The sequence below is a fragment of the Ornithorhynchus anatinus genome, chromosome X1 (assembly GCF_004115215.2).
Source record: "Ornithorhynchus anatinus isolate Pmale09 chromosome X1, mOrnAna1.pri.v4, whole genome shotgun sequence".
NCBI classification, from domain to species: domain Eukaryota; kingdom Metazoa; phylum Chordata; class Mammalia; order Monotremata; family Ornithorhynchidae; genus Ornithorhynchus; species Ornithorhynchus anatinus.
The window spans coordinates 46,465,517-46,486,507 of NC_041749.1; the positions used below are offsets into that span (position 1 = coordinate 46,465,517).

A 20,991-nucleotide genomic window follows, 5' to 3' on the forward strand; every position below is an offset into this window, starting at 1 on the left:
TTCAATCGTATTTATTGAGCACTTCCTCTGTGCAGAGCACTGTACTAAACACTTGGAAAGTACATTTTGGCAACAAATAGAGACAATCCCTACCCAACAATGGGCTCACAGTCTAGAAGCGGGGAGACAGACAACAAAACAAAACAAGTAGACAGACATCAATATAAATTAATAGAATTGTAGATATAGGCACATCATTAATAAGATAAATAGAATAATATATACATATATACACAAGTGCTGTGGGGCAGGAAGGGGGGTAGAGCAGAGGGAGGAAGTAGGGGCGAGAGGGAGGAGAGGAGGAGCTGAGGAAAAGGGAGGCTCAGTCTGGGAAGGCCTCCTGGAAGAGGTGAGCTTTCACTAGGGCTTTGAAGGGGGGAAGTGTGCTAGTTTGGTGGATGTGAGGAGGGAGGGCATTCCAGGCCAAAGGTAAGACGGGGGCCAGGGGTCGACGGCGGGACAGGCGAGAATAAGGCACAGTGAGGAGGTTAGCGGCAGAGGAGTGGAGTGTGTGGGCTTGGCTGTAAGAGAAAAGGGAGGTGAGGTGTGGGGGGGGCAAGGTGATGGAGAGCTTTGAAGCCAATAGTTGAGGAGTTTTCGCTTGATACAAAGGTTGATTAGGCAACTGTTGGAGATTTCGGAGGAGGGGAGTGACGTGCCCAGCTCCTTTCTATAGAATGATAATCCAAGCAGCAGAGTGAAGTATATATAGACTTAAGTGAGGAGAGACAGGAGGTTGGGAGATCAGAAAGGATGCTGATGCAGTAACCCAGTCGGGATACAATGAGTGATTGTACTGACAAGGTAGCGGTTTGGATGGAGAGGAAATGTGCCTATATATCGTATTTGTATATTTAATTATTTGTTCAGGTCATTCATCCTGACATCTGTCCTACCTGTTTCCCTATTTTTCCTCCTCTTACTATTTATATTTTTTTTTTTGACTCAGTCATTGTATTGTAAACTCCTCGAGGGCAAGGAATGCGGGCCTTGCTTCTAGTGTGCAATTGCAAGGGTTCAGTAGGGTGCTTTGCACAGCAGGGGCCCAATAAATACCATCGATGAATATAGGTAGTCCATTTATTTCTTTATTTATTTTTGCATACTCTTGCCATCCCAGATGTATCTTTGTTTTTCCTCCAGGATGCAAACGTATCGGGTCTACCCACCTCCCCCAGCGGACTGTAAATGCCTTTAAGCCAGGCACCGCGACGATAACCACTCTGCCAGGGACCCAGTTCGACGCCTTGCATGGAGAAGGTTCTCGGTGGCGTCGTGTACACCGCGGACGTTTAGAACAGTCGGTCACTCGTATTTATTGAGTGCTGTGTGCACAGCTCTGTTCCGAGCGCCTGGGCGGGTACAACACAGCCATCTGAGGCACACATTCCCTGCCCACGACGAGCTGAGAATCTAGAGGGCTGTATTGAGTACAGCGCCATGCACACAGTGGGAGCTCGGCGTCGTTCCGTAGGCGGGCACGCAGGGTAGCACCGTGCACCTGATAGATGCTCGACGTTATTCTGGGCACTCCGGGAATGGGGCCGTGCCATCGATCCCTTTAATTGAGCGCTCCACTGTGTTCGGGGCACCGTACGGAGGGCTGGAGGGAGCCCAAGACAATAGAGTTGGTAGATACGTTCCCCGCCCACGGTGAGTGTAATAATGTCAGTATTTGTTAAACACTTACTATGTGCCGAGCACTGTTCTAAGCGCTGGGGTAGATACAGGGTCATCGGGTTGTCCCACGTGAGGCTCACAGTCTTCATCCCCATTTTACAGATGAGGGAACTGAGGTATTGAGAAGTGAAGTGTCCTGCCCAAAGTCACACAGCTGACAGGTGATGGAGCTGGGATTAGAACCCATGACCTCCGACTCCTAAACCCGTGCTCTTTCCACCGAGCCATGCTGCCCAGGAGGTGTTCAGGTCGGGGCTGTGGGACCTGAGGAGGAAGTTGGTTCTCTCTAGTGTGTGAGGAGAGAGGTGTGAAGGTTAGCCCCCGAGGGTTCGAATTCGGGGTGTCCGCTGCTGCTGCTGTTGTTGGTGTCATCGTGGGAATAATAATAATGATGATGATGATGGCATTTGTTAAGCGCTTACTATGTGCCAAGCACTGTTCTAAGCGCTGGAGAGGATACGAGGTGATCAGTTTGTCCCCCATGGGGCTCAGGGTCTTCATGCGTGGCTCAGTGGAGAAGCAGCGTGGCTCAGTGGAAAGAGCACGGGTTTGGGAGTCAGAGGTCATGAGTTCGTATCCCGGCTCTGCCACTTGTCAGCTGTGTGACTGTGGGCAAGTCACTTCACTTCTCTGTGCCTCAGTTACCTCATCTGTAAAATGGGGATTAACTGTGAGCCTCACATGGGACAACCTGATTACCCTGTATCCACCCCAGCGCTTAGAACAGTGCTCTGCACATAGTAAGCGCTTAACAAATACCAATATTATTATTCATACCCACTTTCCAGATGAGGTAACTGAGGCCCAGAGAAGTGAAGCGACTTGCCCAAAGTCCTCCTCCAGCTGACCAGCGGCAGAGCCGGGATTCGAACGGATGACCTCCGACTCCCCGGCCCGGTGGCGGCCCGGTGGCGGCCCGGCCGGCCTCCCAGAAATGTGCGGAAACCGGGCGGTCCGCTAGCGGCCTCCGCCTTCCGCCGCCTCGGCGAGCTCTTTTCGGCGCGCCCGAGCGCGGAGGGTGGGGGCGCATGCGCCGAAGCCCTACGGCTCTGCGGGCGTCTGGGACCGCTTCCCCCGGCTTGGTTTTCCCGCCCCTTCCAACCACCACCATCCGGGTCCTCCTCGCCGGTCGGCCGGCCGGTCGGTCAGGGGAGCGAGTGAGCGAGCGCCGGCGGCCCGTGTCCGTGGCGGGGCTACTAATAAAGTTGATTGAGAAGCCTAGCGGCGCTGTCCGCCGCCTCCTCCTCGCTCCCCTTCCCCCGTCCTCCCCACGTCGCCGCGGGACTCCGCCGAGGCCTGGTGAGTGCAGGGCCCCCGGCTCTAACGCGCGGGGCCGGGGGGACCGAAGGAGGGAGCCGGCGGGCGGAGGGGACGGCGGTAGGGCCGAGGAGCCCCCGAGGCGGCCGCCCCCGCCGGGTCGTGGGTCCGGGAAGCGCCGCCGAGCCGGGGCCTCGGCCGGGGCCGGGAGCCGGCCACCACCTCCGAGGGCCCCCGAGCGGGCCGCCAGAAGGAACCCGAAGCCCCCCCTCCGGGAGCGCCGGGCCTCCGGGAGGCCGCTCGCTAACGGCGCGTGGGCAGGCCGGGCTGAGCCCCGGTAGCCGTCGGCTCCACGTCGGCCGGGGGGGAACGGAGGGTAGAGCACGGCAGGATGCCCCGGAGAGGTGCGCGACCTGAATCGACCTCGGTTCCCGAAAAGAGCCCCGGCCGAGGGGCTCCGTTGGGGGGCGGGGGCTTGGGCCGCGCGTTCACGGTGCGAGGCCGGCGTCGAGGGCCCGGTGACTCTTGGAAGTAGAGCCACGGGTCGAGGCCGGGGATGGGCTTCCCCAACCCGGCGCGACCTCGCCGGAGGGCGCGAGAGGCCGCCACGGACGCCGCCCGGGTGGCGCGAGGGCCGCCTCGCCTCGTCCAACCGGTAGATCCGGACGGTTCCCCCGGAGCGTTTGGGGAAAATCCCAGGTTGACGGGAGGTGCTCCCTTCTAGACCAGGCGGAAGGATGGGGCGGGTGGGGTTTTTTTTCCTTTGGTTTTGGGCATTTTCATATTTTGTTTCACTCCCCTCCTCCCTCCCGTTGGTGTTGCTTTCTGAAGGAGGCCGTCCCCGTCGTGTGCGAGCCGTTTGAAATCAGACCCCGCCGAGGGAGCCGTCACGCAGACGTAACTGCGCTCGCTGTCCGACCCAAGCTTCCGAGGAGGAAGGACGGTCGCAGTTATCCTCGGGATTTACCCAAAGCGGGCTCTTTCAGAGAGTGAGAATCGGGGTCCTCCCCGGTGGATCGGTGGAACCGTTAAAAGGGAAAGCCGGGTGGTGGGCCCCGTTTTCTCAGCCCCAAATGCCCTGTTGGGCTTACGATGAGGACATTTTCTACACCGCCCCTGCCCCCCCCCCCCCCCCCCCCGCGGCCCAACTTTCTCCTGGAGGTTTGTCCAGTCTCAGAGTACTCGACCTTTTTTGTTTAGTGCCTTGCAGATCCCACTCGAGTTGGAGTTGGTCCTAGCGAGCAGACCTGGTTCTTAAGCCATCGTTCGGTCGCGGGGTCGGAGAGGGAGAGTATGTATTTTGAACGTATTCCTGGAGTTAAACCCAATGTTTAACCCAATGATTCCCCTCTTGATGGTTTTCGATGCCACACCGAGGGTGGACGCCTGGCGATAGGCCCGCCTGGAGTGGGGGATGCCCGGCTTGATTGTATCTTGATTGTAGAGACATTGTTTCCTGACCGGCTGGAGATTTGAAAAAGGCATTCATTTCTAGCCGGCGGTGCTGGCCAAGGGCTGTGGTGTTAAACGCTGAGGGGGCGAGGGGGCGGGCCAGGCCGGTTTGTTTACCTAATCTTTTCTTTGAAAAAGTTTTGAAGTCTTGTGTTCTCTCTTGTCATTTGGCGGGGGGGGGGGGGGGGGACGGGGGGGGGGGGACGGGGACGGGACGACGACGACGACGACTTTGCAAATGGTCCTGTTTTGCATAACGAGCAGTAAGGAGGGGAATAGATGAGCATATTGTCAACTGAAAATTTGAGAAAGGTTTCCATTATTTCAGAACAGAATGTGACATGTCACCCCCGCCCCTCAAAACACTCCAGCGGTTGCCCGTCCCCCTCCACATCAAACAAAGACTCCTAGCTGTTGGCTACTCCACCACCTTACTCCCTCCTACCTCACCTCCCCACTCTCCCTTCTACAGCCCGGCCTGCACGCACACCTCCAGTGCTAACCTTCTCTCTGGGCCTCCATCCAGTCTTCTGACCTCCCACCCCTAGTCCACCTTCTGCCTCTGGGCAGGGTCTGGTTGACTATCTCTCTTTGTTCTTCCCCCTCCCCGCCCCACAGCACTTAGGTGCATACCTCTAATTTATTTGTATTGATATCTGTCTACTCCCCAACCCCCCACCTGTGGGCTCCTAGTGGGCAGGGAATGTGTTTATTATTGTTTATTATTGTACTCTCCCAAGTGCCTAATTCAGGATTCTGCACACAGTAAGCATTCAATAAATATGATCGAATGAATGAAATGGAAGAACCCAGTTTTATCTTTTATAGCCTGCCAAATTTTGTAGGGTCATAGTCACATTAGGTGAGTCAAATTGTCCTCCTACCCAATAGAATGCTTCATTCTTAGGAGGTTTTCCAGCACTTCTAGTAGGTTTCATGTCATATGTATTGGCAACGTGTATAAATTCATCCAAATATACCCCAAAGCAGGTGGAAATAACTGAAAGTGCAAATTGTAGAATACATGGGATTTTTTCAAAAAACATTTTGAATTCCTGGGGCACAGTCTTTTTTTTCCTTTTTATTTTTTTTGCCTCCAGAGAACATCAAGAAGAAAATATATATATATATATATATTATTTTTTTTTAGGGGGAAACAGGGAGAGCATGTAAAATTCAAGGAAGACCGAAAGAAAACCACAGCGTACCCTCCCAGATAATCAGTGAGTTGTTCAGGCAGCTTTTGTTCAACTCTATCTTAAACCCACCTCTACCACCTGGCAACCATCCCACATTTAGTCCTCACCAGTATACGATTCCCTTTTACTCTTCAAGTTCTTCCCTACACCACCCCCCTCTGCTTCCAACCCAAACACCTGTACTCAACTTGACCCTTCTCCTTGTCAGACACCTACACTTCTCTTCCAGATCCTCTTCCCACTACCTCCTTTCCATTGTCTGTTAGGAGCCAGTTGTTATGCCGTCCTCTTCTGCAAGTTAGGGAGTCGGTGTGCCGGAAATTTCTAGGTGCTAGCGGCTTTTCCACCGTACCTTGATAAGCAGGTGGATCTGAAGCACCCTCTTGCAGCAGTCCTCTGAAGGCGAACTACAGGGGACATGAAGAGCTACATCGGTGACACCACTGACCCCTTCTAGACTGAAAGCCCCCTGAGAGCAGAGAATGTGCCTGTCCAGCTCTGTTGTAGTGGACTCTCCCAAGCGCTTAGTACGGTGCTCTGCCCACAGTAAGTTCTCAATAAATACCATAAGTTGGTTGACTGATAAGCTTTCTCTCTTGTATTCTTCTAACCAAAGTGAAAGAGCTGTGGACTGTTGGGAGATCAGTTGATCAATCAGTGGTATTTATTGAGTGCTTATTGGGAGCTGAGAGTGCACTGGAATCAAAACAGCAGTCAAACCAGTTCAACGCACAACATTCGGGAGGGGGGTGGCTTTCCTCTGGTGGAGGCTTGGAGGAAGATCAGGCTGCAAAGAGCCGGGCTGGAGAACAGAGCGGCTTAGTGTGTGGGACAAATACATTAGCTCAGGGAAAGCCTATCTACAGGCACGCGATGCAGGAGGGTGTGTCTGTTGCACAGCAGTCTTTCCAGCCACATTTGCCCACATGGACAAGGCCTTCCCACCAGCCTTGTGAACAGGCTGTATGTGAACAGGACATACATCTAGACAGATGAGCCAAACGGAAGTGGTCACGGAGAGTCGGCCCTCCTCCAGTGTAATATGCACCCGTCTCTAAATGGAGTAGTTTTTAATTGAGATTACGGAGGGAGAGAGAGCACGGAAGAGGTTTTAAAAATAGAATGAGATTTTAGCCGGCACGAGTGCTTCCGATCTCCCGCAGTATCTTGCTGTCTGGGGTCTGCGTAGTCGTGGTAGGCGACACTGAAATGGACTGGACGGCTAGGTAGATGCAAGGCACATTTCTTTTCCCTCTGGCAAAGGTAGCTGTTAATTTGGGCAGGAGGTCGGGGTAGAATGCTGCTCCTAATGGAGCTTGAGTCAGTTTGCTGTTCATTGTTATGCAACCTTTTGCTGGGAGTGTGATTGTGAGTTGCATTCCGAAGAAGTGGCAAGTAAATCCCGCTTTCCCCCACGGTTGGGTTTTTAATCCTTGGCTGACCCTGGAGGGGCATTATGACTAGGGCCATAATTACACCTGGGGAAACCTGTCTGTTTCCTGTTGTCATTAGGAACTCAGGCCTGATGATTTGCGGCAATGATCACTTGATTCCGTGATCACTTGATTCCGTACATTAGACAGAGGTGCAGCGAGCTGCTTTCTGCTTTTTTTTTTTTTTTTTACAGGGCTGGAGAATCAGTCTGTAACTTTTAATGTAATTGACTCTATGGTCCCTTCATGGGTTGAAGAAAGAGCTATACTTTGGCTTGATGGACCTTGCTTCATTAATACTTTGATCAGTGAAACCCATTCCATCAATTTCGGACTGATTGAAGGAAAAATTTAATTCGTCCACAAGGCAAATGTATATACCTGAAGATCACACTTCCTATTTTACCTTTGGTAACACTGGCAGAGAGTGACCGTTTAGTCCATCCCTTATGGCAGTAGACAGGCAGGTTGCCAGAGTTGATAACCCAAGTACTCTTTGGAGGATTTCGTATCCGATTTTTGCACCAGTTAAGATGTGCCAGTCATCACTATTACCTCATACCCCGTCATGCATGTCGTCGGCCCCCATCCTCCACCTTCTTAAAAGCCCCCATGTCTTCTCTTCACCCCCCCCCCCTTCCTCCCTCTGTGCTTCCTACTGTGGAGTTCTTTGATCGTTTCCTCCCGGCCTTTACTTTGGGAGCCTAAGGCTCCCAAACCCCTGAGAAACTGCTCAACTGAAGTCAACAGAAAGCACATTGGTGTGATATCTCTCTCCCTCTCTGTGGTCTCGCATTTCCCCTCGCCCTCAGGACATCTCTATTTGGATGTCCTGCCAAGGTCACCACAAACTTAACTTGTCTAAAACAGAATTCCTTATTCTCCCTCCCCCCCACCAATCCTGTCCTTTCCCTGACTTTCCCATCACTGTAGATGGCACCACCATCTTTCTTTCTCACAAACCGGTAACCTTGGCGTTATCCCTGACTCCTCTCTGTCATTCAACCCACATATTCAGTCCATCACTAAATACTGTCAGTTCAACCTTCACAACATTGCTAAAATCCTCTCTCCAGCCAAACTGCTACCACGTTAATCCAAGCACTTATCCTATCACACCATGTTTACTCTCTCAGCCTCCTTGCTGACCTCACTGTCTCCTGTCTCTCCCCACTCCACTCCATACTTCACTCTGCCGCCTAGGTCATTTTCTTAGAAAAACATTCAGGCCATGTTTCCCCACTCCTCAAGAACCTTCAGCGGTTGCCCATCCTCCTCCGCATCAAACAGAAGCTCCCTACCATCATCAGGTTTAAAGCACTCAATCACCTTGGCCCCTTCTACTTCAACTCATTACTCTCCTACTACAACCCAGCTTGCACGCTTCGCTCCTCTAATGCCAACCTTCTCACCATACCTCGATCTCGTCTACCTTGCCGCCGACCTCTCGCCCACATCCTGCCTCTGGCCTGGAACGCCCTCCCTCTTCATATCTGACAATTACTTTCCTCCCGTTCACAGCCTTATCGAAGGCACGTCTCCTCCAAGAGACCTTCCCTGACTAAGCCCTCCTTTCCTTTTCTTCCATTCTCTTCTGCATCGCCCTGACTTGCTCCCTTTATTCATCCCCCCTCCCAGCCCTATGGTACTTTTGTATGTATTCGTAATGTATTTATTTATATTAATGCCTGCCTCCCTCTCTAGATTCTAAGCTTGTGGGCAGGGGATGTGTCTGTTATATTGTACTCTCCCAAGTGCTTACTACAGTGCTCTGCACACGGTAAGCTCTCAATAAATACGATTGACCGACTGACTAAGGGAGATTCTGTTGTGTGAAAGGGGAAAAGAAAGGTTTCCCTACAAACTTATTATGTATTCATTCAGTAGCATTTATTGAGCACTAACTGTGTGCAGAGCACTGTACTAAGCACCTGGAAAGTACAATTCAGCAACAGATAATCCCTGCCCAATAACGGATTCACAATCTAGAAGGGGGGAGACAGACATCAAAACCAGTAAACAGGCATCAATAGCATCAATATGAATACATAGAATTATATATATATACACACATCCTTAATAAAATAAATAAATAGAATAATAAATATGTACATAGATACAAAAGTGCTGTGGGGTGGGGAGGGGGTATAGAGGGAGCGAGTCGGGGCAATGGGGAGGGGAGGAGTGGAGGAAAAGGGGGGGCTTTTGTTTGGGAAGGCCTCCTGAAGGAGCTGAGCTTTCAGTAGGGCCTTGAAGGAACAAAGTGTCCTAGTTTGGCAGATGTGAGGAGGGAGGGCATTCCAGGCCAGAGGTAGGACATGGGCCAGGGGTTGAGGGTGGGACAGGCGAGAACCAGGCACAGTGAGAAGATTAACACCAGAAGAGCGGAGTGTGCGGGCTGGGCTGTAGAAGGAGAGAAGGGAGGTGAGGTAGGAGAGGTGAAGGTGATGGAGAGCTTTGAAGCCAATAGTGAGAAGTTGGCATTTACTGATTGCTTACTGGGCGAAGAGCACTGTTCTAAGCACCTGGGACACTATGATGCAGTAGAATTGATAGATATGCTATCAGCCCACCAGGTGCTTGTCTTATAGAGGAGGAGGCAGCCATTAAAATAAATTACAGATAGGAGAAAATGGAAGTAGAATTATGGGGCTGGAGATGAGGTGAGTATCAAAGTGCTTAAGTGCCCACGGTCATATGTGGAACGGAAAGGAGAGCAAATAGTATGGGGAAAGGAGGGATTAGTCAGGGAAGTCCTCTTGGTGGAGATATGATTTTAGTAGGCCTCTGTTGTTGGAGAGAGTAATGGTCTGTCAATTGTGGGGTGGGGGGACTTCCAGGCCAGAGGGAAGGACATGGGCAAGGGCTTGGCAGAGAGCTAGATGAGGTGGAGGCACAGTGAGTAGGTTGGTGTTGGAGGAAGAGAGTGTGTGGGCTGGGTTGTAGTAGGAGATTAGTGAGGTCAGATAGGTACGAGGAGAGCAGATTGAGTGCCTTAAAGCTGATGGTAAGGAATTTCTGTTCGACGTAGAGATAGACGGGTAGCCACTGCCTCTGGAGGTTTTTGAAGAGTGGGGAGAAGTGGTTCAAATGTTTGTTTTTTTCAAAACGTTTTCGGGCAACAGAGTGAAGTGTGTACTGGAGTGGGGAGAGACAGGAGGCAGGGAGGTCAGCGAGGAGGCCGATGCAGTTGACGGGATGGGATATAATAAGTGCTTGGATCAGCGTGGTAGGAGTCTGGTTGGAGAGATGGGGTAGGTTCTAGAGATGATGTAAAGGTGGAACCCGCGGTAGTAGTTGGTGGCGGGTTGAATGAGAGAGATGTGTCAAAGTCTTTAGTCAAAAGGGGTGAAGGACTGTAGGAGCTGTAACTGGGCCAGAAACACGCTGCTTGTAAAAGCCACATTCTGCGAACTCAGGCTAGTTAATCAGCCAGTTGGCCCCTCTTCCCACTCCTTGGTTCAGCTGAAATAGTCAAAGTCAATCAATCGTATTTATTGAGCACTTACTATGTGCAGAGCACTGTACTAAGCACTTGGGAGATTACAGTACGACAGAGTTGGTAGTCACATGCCTGCCCACAATGAGCTTACAGTCTTGAGGGATGGGATAATTCAAACCCACTGCTTTCAAGTTTCCCATTTATTACTCACTTGAGGGTTGGGCCATGTTGGTTTGTATGATACTAGCTGGATCACCCGTAGTAAGCCATGACTCCCTCCACGGGTACCGAAAATCCTTTGACCCAATCCTTGTCCATTATCTTGGTTCTGCAGTCAACTGGTTGTATTTATTGAGTGCTCACTCTGTGAAGAACACTGTCCCGAAAGCTTCGGAGAGTACAACACACCAAATAACGGACGCATTCCCTGCCTACAGTGAACTTACACTGCAGTTCCACCATTGCCTTGAGGTGGCGAATCAGGCCAAAAATCTCCAGTAGGATTCCATCTCACTCCTTTCCCCCCGTCCAGGGGCATTGAATCTGGGAGCGATGGGAAGAGGTAAAGTTTAGTGCTAAAATTAGAGCTGTTTCCAGGCCAAGCGGCCCAAACCAATCTGGGTTTGGATAACATTCAGAGTGCCCTGTTGTAAGAAGACATTCCCGGTGCCATGGAATCAGAAGTGATTTGGACCAATGAGGAAGTGGGTTGTAGCTCTCTTCTTTGGGATGCTGAAGGACCCAGAGCTGCCTGTGAGGGAAGGCCTTGAAAGTGAGGATTGTTGCACTTCCTGTTTGTTCCCAACTACTTCTGGGTCAGCCATGCTGTCATTGCTGTGCTGCAGCCTGTTCTCAGCCCAGCTGTGGGGAGCTGTGCCAGGTAGTGGTAACCTTAATAGCATATATTAAGCACTTACTGCACTCAGGGCCCAGTGCTAAGTGCTGGGAAAAAGTACACAGGTGGCAGTCAGACAGGGACAAGGTCCTTCATGGGGCTCATAATCTATGAAGGGGCAAGTCCTGGATTTTGTATGTGTTTAAGGCTCTTAGAGAATCCCCATGGGAATGATTCCTATTCCCCCAAGAGGTGTTATCAATAGCGTTCTAAAGGTTGGCACTGGCTTAGCCTGAATTAAATGCTTCCATTTGCTCTTTTGAGAGGTTTGGGGGTCTTTTTTGGTACTAAGAACTCTTGGGGACAGTGATGTATAGCCTTAGTTTTGGATTGCCTACATTTGATAAAACTAAGGAGGGGTTTGGAAGTTGGCAAGGCTGGCTTAGGAAATATGTTTTTGTGGGGCTTACCTGCTCACCTTGGTATTCTCTACGGCATCTCTGGAAGTGCAGACTGGAAGTTGCCTATGTCACAGAAGGTAGAGAGAGAAATGCACAGACGTGGATCTGTTCCTACTAAACCCCCCTACACAGCTATTGGAGAAGGATGAGTTGGCTACTGGGGGATAAGGGGTGATGCATGAGCTGTGAGGTAAAGGGGATAGCTAACGATAGTCATTGGAAAGTGTTTGAACGTAACGCTGCGGAGTGTCTTGGGACTTCAGTAAGCTGTTGGAATTGCGGGAATTGCAATTTAAAGGTGACTAAAATCAGTATGAACATCACATTTTCTCTTCTAAATACTAGTTATCTTTTTCTTTAAACCAGTTTTCAAATTTTGGTAACAAAAAAATTTGGACAGCAGATTTAATGGAGAGCAGAGGAAGGTGTGTTTCAATAGGCCCTAGATGCTATGCTAGAAAAGATTTCCTTAGCTGGTGATGGCTTTGATCACTTTTGGGAGCTGTGTCCCGATGCGGGAGAAATTAGGAGCCCCTCCAGTGTTCTTGGGATGGGGAGAGAGCACAATTTTGAGGAAGATGGGTCAAGGGACTTATTTCCGTCCCCCATAAATTGTGCAGGGTTGGAACAGTCAGACCACGGAAGACCAAAGAGACAGCCCAGACTTCAAAGACAAAACTCTGGCTCTAGGGAACTGGTGGGCGGCTGGATTTTTGTTTTTGCTTCTTCCCACTTACTTCCTTTGAAGTGTCAGGGCTGGGGAGGGAGTGCTCACCCTGAGGTAACAGCTGGGAAAGAGCAGTAGAAAGAAAACCCTCAAAGGCCGGGCCGAGTACCAAGGCCTGTTGAAATTAAACACGGGAAGTGACCACACTAGACTCACCTGCAGGCCAGACTCCCCTCTAATCTAGAAATATTTTCCAAGTTTTTGAACCTGCTGGCAAGAAACAATTCCCGTGGTTTAATCATAGCTCTTTGAATTTTTAGAATTAGTGCGTATCTTTGTGGCCTGAATACTGCAGTACCACTGGGGAATATTTTTTTTTCCTTTTAGGTTAAACTTGTTTCACTGAAGTATTAAAATAAAGCTCACGTGTCCTCATGAAGAGCACCAGTTGGGAAAAGTGGGGAAACCTCATTTTTCAAAGTTGCCTTTCTCAGAACAACTACGGGATGGAGAATGGAGGGAAAATTTCTGAAACAGTCCTTTAAGCATCGATGTTTCAGCATCAAATTCTGTAGCTCTCCGACCTGCTTTTAAAGGTTAGGTGAAGCAGTTTGGAAGTACAAACTTTTTATTCTCTGCAGTTATGTCCTTTTTCTGCCCTGAGATTGCCAGCGAGGTTAACCGTGTGTTAAATTTGTTGTAATTTTTTACCTGCAGACTGTGGGGTAATAGCATTAGATGACTAAATTCACTTTCAAGGTTTTTTTTAAATAGCACTTAGATTTCCTAAACCTTTGTTTTCAGCATGGGGTCTAGAACCCTGCAGGAGTCCTTCTTGGTTCAGGGCAGCCCAGAAGGGATGCTAGTCAGAGAAGGAAAAGCAGATCAGTGACCCGCACCGCCCAGTCCAGAAGGCTGATCAGGGTCCGAGCTGACTTGGACACAACCAGGACCCCGCTGCCAGAAGGTATAAATGATCATCTGCAAGTAACATTGATTGGGTACTTACTGGGTGCAGAGCACTGTGTGAAACGCTTGGGAGAGTAAGCCCTGCTTCCAGTCCAGAGAAGGAGCTAGACCCCAAAACCAATTACTTCAAGGAGGAAGAAGGAAATACTGATTCATTCAGTCGTATTTATTGAGTGCTTACTGTGCGCAGAGCGCTGAACTTAAGCGCTTGGTAAGTAAAATACAGCAGGAGAGACAATCCCTGCCCACGACGAGCTCACAGTTTAGAAGGGGAAATATACTCATGAGTTATTGCTTAAATAATGTGTTACGTAAGATATGTCCTTTGACGGGTTGAGATAAGTGGTAAGGTGGCAGCTGGGGAGAATAAGGTGGGGAGAGGAGAAATTAATCAGCTTATGCTTCCTGGAGGAGATGAGATTTCCAGGGGTGGGCGAGGGACTGGGGGGGGGGAGTAGGGAATATGTCTGTTGACTGTTGTATTCTCCCAAGCTTTTAGTACAGTGCTCTGCATACAGTAAGTGCTCAGTAAGTACAGTTGACTGACTGAGGGGTGAATACCCGTGGGAAAGTGTTGATGAGGTAACAGGGAGAAATAGGGTGAGGAGCTGAACAGTCAGTCCCTGTTTTGTTTTTTGTGTTGCTTTTTTATGGTATTTAAGTGCTTACAATATGCCAGGCACTGTGCAAAGCACTGGGGTAGATAATCAGGTTGGACATAGTCCACGCCCCACATCAAGTACACAATCTTAATCCCCATTTTACAGATGAGGCAGCTGAGGCACAGAGGAATTAAGTGACATGTCCCAAGGTCACATAGCAGACAAATGGCAGACCTGGGATTAGAACCCAGGTCCTCTGATTCCCAGGCCCATGCTCTTACCACCAGGCCACACTGCTTCCTGTTTAACATGGGGAGGACGGCGGACTATGAGATGTGGTGTAGGGGATTTCCAGGCAGTGGTAAGAGCATGAGAAAGAGGTCAATGGTGAGAGAGATGAGAATAAGGCAGAATGAGTAAGTTGTCTTGAGAGGCAGAAGGAGATGAGGGTTTGCTGCCTGAGGGAGATTGGGGCTAGGGGGGTAGATTTGGGAGTCATCCACATAATAATAATAATTATTATTATTATGGTATTTAAGTGCATAGATACAGGGTAATCAGATTGTCCCATGTGGGGCTCACAATTTTTTAATCCCCATTTTTACAGATGAGGTAACTGAGGCACAGAGAAGTTGTGACTTGCCCAAGGTCACACAGCAGACAAGTAGCGGAACCAGGATTAGAACCCACGTCCTCTGACTCCCAAGCTCTTTTCGCATAGAGGTGGAAGGAGTAACTATGGGAGTGGATGAACTCCCCAGGGGAGAGGTCAGGCCTAGCTAGCCTCATGGGTTCCTGGGAAGTGTTCCCGGCTCATCTTCCTGCAGAACCGCTCTGGGCATTGTCACTCCCCTTCTTAAAAACCTCCAGTGCTTGCCTATCAACCTCCACATGAAACAAAAACTTCTCACTCTAGGCTTCAAGGCTCTCCATCACCTTGCCCCCTCCTACCTCTCCTCCCTTCTCTCTTTCTACTGCCCACCCCATAGGCTCCTCTCCTCCGCCGCCCACCTCCTCACCGTCCACCGTTCTCGCCTATCCCGCCATCAACTCCTGGCCCACATCCTCCCGCTGTCCCGGAATGTCCTCCCTCCTCACCTCTGCCAAACTAACTCTCTTCCCCTCTTCAAAGCCCTACTGAGAGCTCAGCTCCTCCAAGAGGCCTTCCCAGACTGAGCTTCCCCTTTTCCCTCTGCTCCCTCTCTGCCCCCCCCTTCACCTCCTTTTCCCCCCCTTTCCCTCTGCTTCTCCCCCTCTCCCTCCCCCTCCCCTCAGCACTGTGCGCATCTGCTCATTTGTATATATTTTTATTACCCTATTTATTTTGTTAATGAGATGTACATCCCCTTGATTCTATTTATTGCTATTGTTTTTGTCTCCCCCAATTAGACTGTAAACCCGTCAATGGGCAGGGATTGTCTCTATCTGCTGTCGAATTGTATATTCCAAGCGCTTAGTACAGTGCTCTGCACATAGTAAGCGCTCAATAAATACTATTGAATGAAAGCGTAGTCCCAGCAGTTTCGGGTTACTGCCCGCATGTGAAACCACTGTCTGTCCACAATTGGCTGCTCGGAAGTGAGGTCTATGTTCTCTCTGTTTGGTAAAGATGGGAAAATTTCAACTCTCACTGAACTGGTTTTCAGGAAAAGTGGAAAGTCTAAGTCAGTGGTGCTCCTGTGGCCCTGCTGTGGTCTCTCTGGCCCCAAAAGAATGCCTGACCAATTTCAACTTTACGCTTGTCCAAACCCCAAGCCGGGCCCAGCTTGTAATAATAATGATGATGATATTTTTTAAGTGTTTACTCTGTGCCAGGCACTCTACTAAGTGCTGGGGTGGATAAAGCTCATACAGGATTCTGTATGGGTGGAAAGGAGGAAGAAATAGGGACAGAAGGACCTTTTTTTGGTGGTGACACTGGTTGGTGAGTTGCAGCTATTTTTGGAGAAAGCCACTAGCCAGGGAACGTGACAGAGTGGACGCAGGGGAGTCATTAAAAGGGAATCTGAAGTTGAGCGAGCTTGGGCAGGGAACATTTCATTTCTACTGCTTTCGAGCTACCATCCAAAGTAGATCAGGCCCAGGGACCACTCACCACATTTTGTATGTGGCTGGGCAGCCGCAGGAGCCAAAGACCCCACTGAGATTTCAGCTGTGGGATTGTAGCCAACTCTACGCAGAGCATCTTGTCCCGATTCCAGTCCCTCCGTGGACTCACTGTCCCGAAACCCCTGCACCTACCTGACCCAGGGGGCAGCCACCCACCAGAAGACTGCCCCCCGGTGTCGGCCCGGAGGCCATATTAAATGGCTTAGCTGGTGAAATACAGCCAGCAAATTGGGTTTTGCTCACCCCTGGCCTAGGTGCACTTCAAAATCTGGGGCTAAGGTAGTGTGTAACAGCAGGAAGCAATTATTAAATGCTCGGGGCGGGCATCGGACATCCCTCTTATGATCATTAACAGCATCTGGTCTTCAGCTGTCAAACGGTGGTATTTATTCAATCAGTCGTACTTGAGCTCTCACTGTGGGCAGAGCACTGTACTGAGTGCTCTGGAGAGTACAGTACACAGAGCTGTTGGACACGCTCCCTGCCCACATCAAGCTTTCAGTCTATAGGACCCGTTCTTGCCTCCATGGGACACAGCTGCCACAGTTGCTTCCCGTCTCCCCAGTGCTATCCGACCGCAGGCGAGTGCCAGATGGCACTGTGTGGCATCTGGCAGAGGTGGAACCGGAGTCCGTGGAGGCTCGGGGGCCCCAGGCCAGGCAGCCACGCCAGTCAGGATCCAGCAGGCTCCCGCTTTTGCCACCTCCACCCTCATTTGCCCCTCTACTCCCCTCAGTAAGACTGGAGTCGATGCCTGGCGCAAAATGAATCTGCCTACCAGTGTTTCTGTACTCGTTATTCATCATCCTCCTCCACAACCAATTTATATTGATCCCTGTGCCAGTCCCATGGTCCTGTACTAGGGCTGTGGGTTTGCAAAGCTGTACCCTCCAGGAGAGTCTGGTTTAAATAACTAATCTCTAAATTTGAATTTCTGCTAATGTCAAAGGCAGGATAGACCCAAAGCTGGACGGCGGGGGAGTATGAAATGGAGAAAAGTGAGGCTGACAGATGTGCTGTTTCTTAATGCTGTACTCGTTGGTCTTGTTGGGGTTTTGTTTGCAAATTTTGAAAGGTCAGGACATTTCTGCAAATTGGGGTCTGTAAAGCTCCCGCTTAAGAAATAAATGTTCTGACACTAGCTAAGTGTTGTGGGAATTCAGTACAGTTGGAACAGTAACCCTGGAGGCTGAATTCTCCTAATTTAAAATTGAGGGAGGCAGTGCAGATTTCCTTTTCCAGTTCTTGCTGCGCCTCAACTTTGACCTCTGGGTTTGGCCTCTGGCATTTTTCGCCAAACTCCAATAGCGCACGAAGACGGAAATTCCTGTCACCCCTCCAGCCGCTCGGCTGAGGAGATTCCTTTGTCACAATTCCTCACCGTCTGCCCCTATGGGTAGATCGATTTTTCAAATTTGATTTTGGTTGGGTTTTTCATTTGGATTGAAGTCAAGTTCTATAAATTTAAAAATCAGCATCAACTAGCACCCCCTCAAAAGTGAAATGGAAAGCAAATGGGTATCTAAGGCTGCTGGACTCCTCCCAATTCCTTTTCCGGCCAGCTGCACTCCAGTGACTTCCTTGGGGGAAGAGCGGAATTGCTGTAGTTATGATCACTGTGGATTCAGCTTGACCCATCTGTCATCGAAACCAGCCGGAGTATTTTGTAAATACGTAGTGGAATGGACCCCCTCCGCACCGCTCACTTCTGCTTCCAAGCAAGCGAAGAGGAGAGGGGTGGTGCAGAGCATAAACTCATGTAAATTCGTTGTGGGCAGGGAATGTGTCTTTTATTGTTATAGTGTACTCTCCCAAGCGCTTAATACAGTGCTTTGCACACAGTAAGAGCTCGATAAATACAAATGAATGAAGGACAGTAAGGTTGCCCAAAATAGCGAGGTCACCAGTCGAGGACGGGGACCCCAGAGGGTGACCTAGTGCGGCCTAAGGAGGACAGAGAGTTTCTGACCATTGTCCGCATTCTCCCCTCCCACTTCTGTTCTTGGTGCCGGCGGCCCTCTTGAGCCCGATAGAGACACGCCCCTCTCTTTCCTCTTCTGGCGGCTGTTTCTGGGGGCTCTGTGGCACTCGCCGAGGGAGGAAGGTGAAGTGATGTGTGCTGATGCAGTCAGCGTATGCGTCACCAGGCTCCCTGCTCCATGCCTGGCGCCACGCCATCATAGAGAAGGCCACTAAAGGAAGAGGGTGAGCATGTTAGTTAATGTGGTGGGCCTATGGTCCCCAAGCCCAGTTGTTTCAGAGATACATAGCTGATCCCAGAAGCTCAGAGCACATCTCTAATAAATAACGTATTCTTCTCTCCCACATAAGCACAGGTTCATCCGGAAGCAGAGGAATGGAATTAATGGAGACTTGCAAAATTATTTTACATACAATTTAATGGGGAAGAATTGCACGTGTGTTTTAAATAGCTGGCACACAGTTGAGGCCAACAGGATACCATAGCTAAATTGCCCTTTTACAGCCCTGAAAGGGATAAAGCCAAAAGGACAAAAACACAGGACTGCTGCTAATGCATTCCTCCTGGTCCAGATTGGAGCAATCTGAAGAAATAATAATAATGACAATAATAACGATGGTATTTGTTAAGCGTGTGCTAAGCATTGTAGTAATAATTATAGTATTTATTAAGCACTTACTCTGTGCAGAGCACTGTACGAAGAGCTGAGAGAGAATGCACAAGTAGGAATTAGACATGGTCCCTGGCCGTCAGGGAGATCCCAATCTAAATAATACTAGGCACTAGAATAGATTAAAAGATAAATAAGGTTGGACATAGTCCCTGTCCCTCACCAGGCTCAGCCTAAGAAGGAAGGAGAACAGATATGTAATCTCCATTTTATAGCTGGGGAAACTGAGGCATAAAGAAGATACTGCATGCAAGTGGCAGAGCTAGGATTAGAAACTCAGGTCCTCCGACTCTCAGGGCCATGCTGGAAAACACGCTTGCGCAGGCCAAACACTCACGCGAGTGCTTTCTTTTACGGGCTCACCTGGCCCTGTACCCCATCCTAAGGTGGCCAAGCTTTGACACCCCCTCCCTTCTAGCAGAGGGAGCACTGCAGCCTGGGGAGTGGCAGCAAAGATTCTCTGGAAAACAAAGAAAAGTCCCGGGTGGAGTTGCCATCTGGAGAGGGGAGAGGTTGCCCAACTGAAGCAGTGTCACATAATGGACAGAGGGCAGGAAATCCCCTGAATGATCACTCTGGGCAGGAGGGGTGAGGGTGAACTAGCTAAAGAGGTAAGACAACTCTAGCAGAGCTTTTCAGAAAAGGGAGCCGGGGTAGAAAAGACCCCCCCCCCCCCGGGCATCCATCCATAAGCATCTGGATACCAGCCTTTATGTATTTTTGCAGATTTAGGAGGCACAGAATTGGAGAAAAATAGAATAAAACCTGGAAAATATTTGCAAAATTGGCTCTAATCTGATTTGTAGCCCTTAAAATCTACCAAGGTAGAGCTAATCGAGTTTCTGACCACAGCCATCCAATCAGTCCCTCTAGACTGCAAGCTCCTTGGAAGCGCTTAGTAAAGTGCTCTGCAAACAGTAAGTGCTCAGTAAATAACCATTGATGGATGATGATGATCAATCGGATTTACTGAGTGCCTGCTGGGTGCAGGACACTATTAAGTGTTTGAGAGAGTACACTAGAATAGCTAGACCTTATTCCTCTCCACAGGGACCTTACAGTCTAGTAGAGGAAGCAGAAACTAAAATAAAATATAGATAGGAGGAAGGAGGAACAGAGTAAAATGTACAGGAAGTAATGTTGAAAATACCAGGTAATGTGAGCAGTATACGGAAGTGCTGCGGGAGGGGTTGAGAGTACTCGAATGATTGGTTGTCTTGGGAGGGTTGAAGTGGCAGTTTATGAGGGAAGGTGGAAGATTAGAAATTAATCAGGGAAAGCCTCCTGAAGGAGATTTGATTTCAGGAGAAGAAAGGAAGAGTTTAGTACTGTCAGTAATAATGATAGGAAGAAGAATAATTACTCTAGACTGTAAACTCTTTGTGGGCAGGGAATGTCTGTTTATTGTTTTATCGTACTCTCCCAAATAGTATAGTGCGCTGCACACAGTAAGCGCTTAAGAAATACAGTTGAATGAATGCATGGTATTTATTCAGTACTTATTTACCAAGCGCCATGCTAAACTCTGGGTTCGTTGCTTGATGATCACAGTCCCTGTAATACGCAGGGTGCTCAGTCTGATGGGGAGGGAGAACAGGTATTTTAATCCCCATTCTTACAGATGAGGAAACCGAGTCACAGAAGAGTTGCTACTCGCCCAAGATTACCACAAGCAAGAGGGGCAGCTGAGATTAGAGCCAAGGTCTCCTGTCTCCCAGCCCCAGGCTCTTTCCCCAATAATAATAGTAATAATAATTATGATATTTAAGCACTTACTATGTGCCAAGCACTGTTCTAAGCACTGGGGTAGATACAAGGTAATCTGGTGGTCCCACGTGGGGCTCGCCATCTTAATCCCCATTTTCCAGATAAGGAAACTGAGGCACAGAGAAGTTAAGTGGCTTGCCCAAGGTCACACAAGCAAGTGCCAGAGCGGGCATTAGAACCCATTTCCTCTGACTCCCAAGCCCGTGCTCTTTCCACTGAGCCACGCTGCTTCACAAGACCAGCTATGAAGAGTGCCGCGGTTCTGTGCAGGTGGGAGAGATTGAGCAAACGATAAGCACAGAAGGCCCAGTGAGCATGTTCATTTGAGAGGAGTGAAGGTTGCTAACCGGGTTGCAGTGAGAGGACAGTGGATAAGTACGGAAGAGAGCCGTTTGTTTTAAAGCCAGTGGCCAAGAGTTTCTGCCCGATGCAAAGAGGAATATGCAACCATATAAAGTATTAGGAAA

General features: G+C 49.6%; 1 protein-coding gene across 3 annotated transcripts in view; it reads left to right on the top strand.

Annotated features, from left to right (window-relative positions):
• The window catches only part of SMAD5 (SMAD family member 5), an 85,313-nt gene that overhangs the window by 37,607 nt on the left and 26,715 nt on the right, over positions 1-20,991 (top strand). The window contains exon 1 of one of the 3 annotated variants that reach the window (XM_029050834.2): positions 2,722-2,979. The exons of 1 other annotated variant lie outside the window; for it this stretch is intronic. The gene's annotated coding sequence lies outside the window, so the exon portion shown is untranslated. Of the gene's footprint in view, positions 1-2,721; positions 2,980-13,226; positions 13,394-20,991 lie in introns of those variants that run through there. One more of the 3 variants, XM_029050836.2, reaches the window with a different exon arrangement.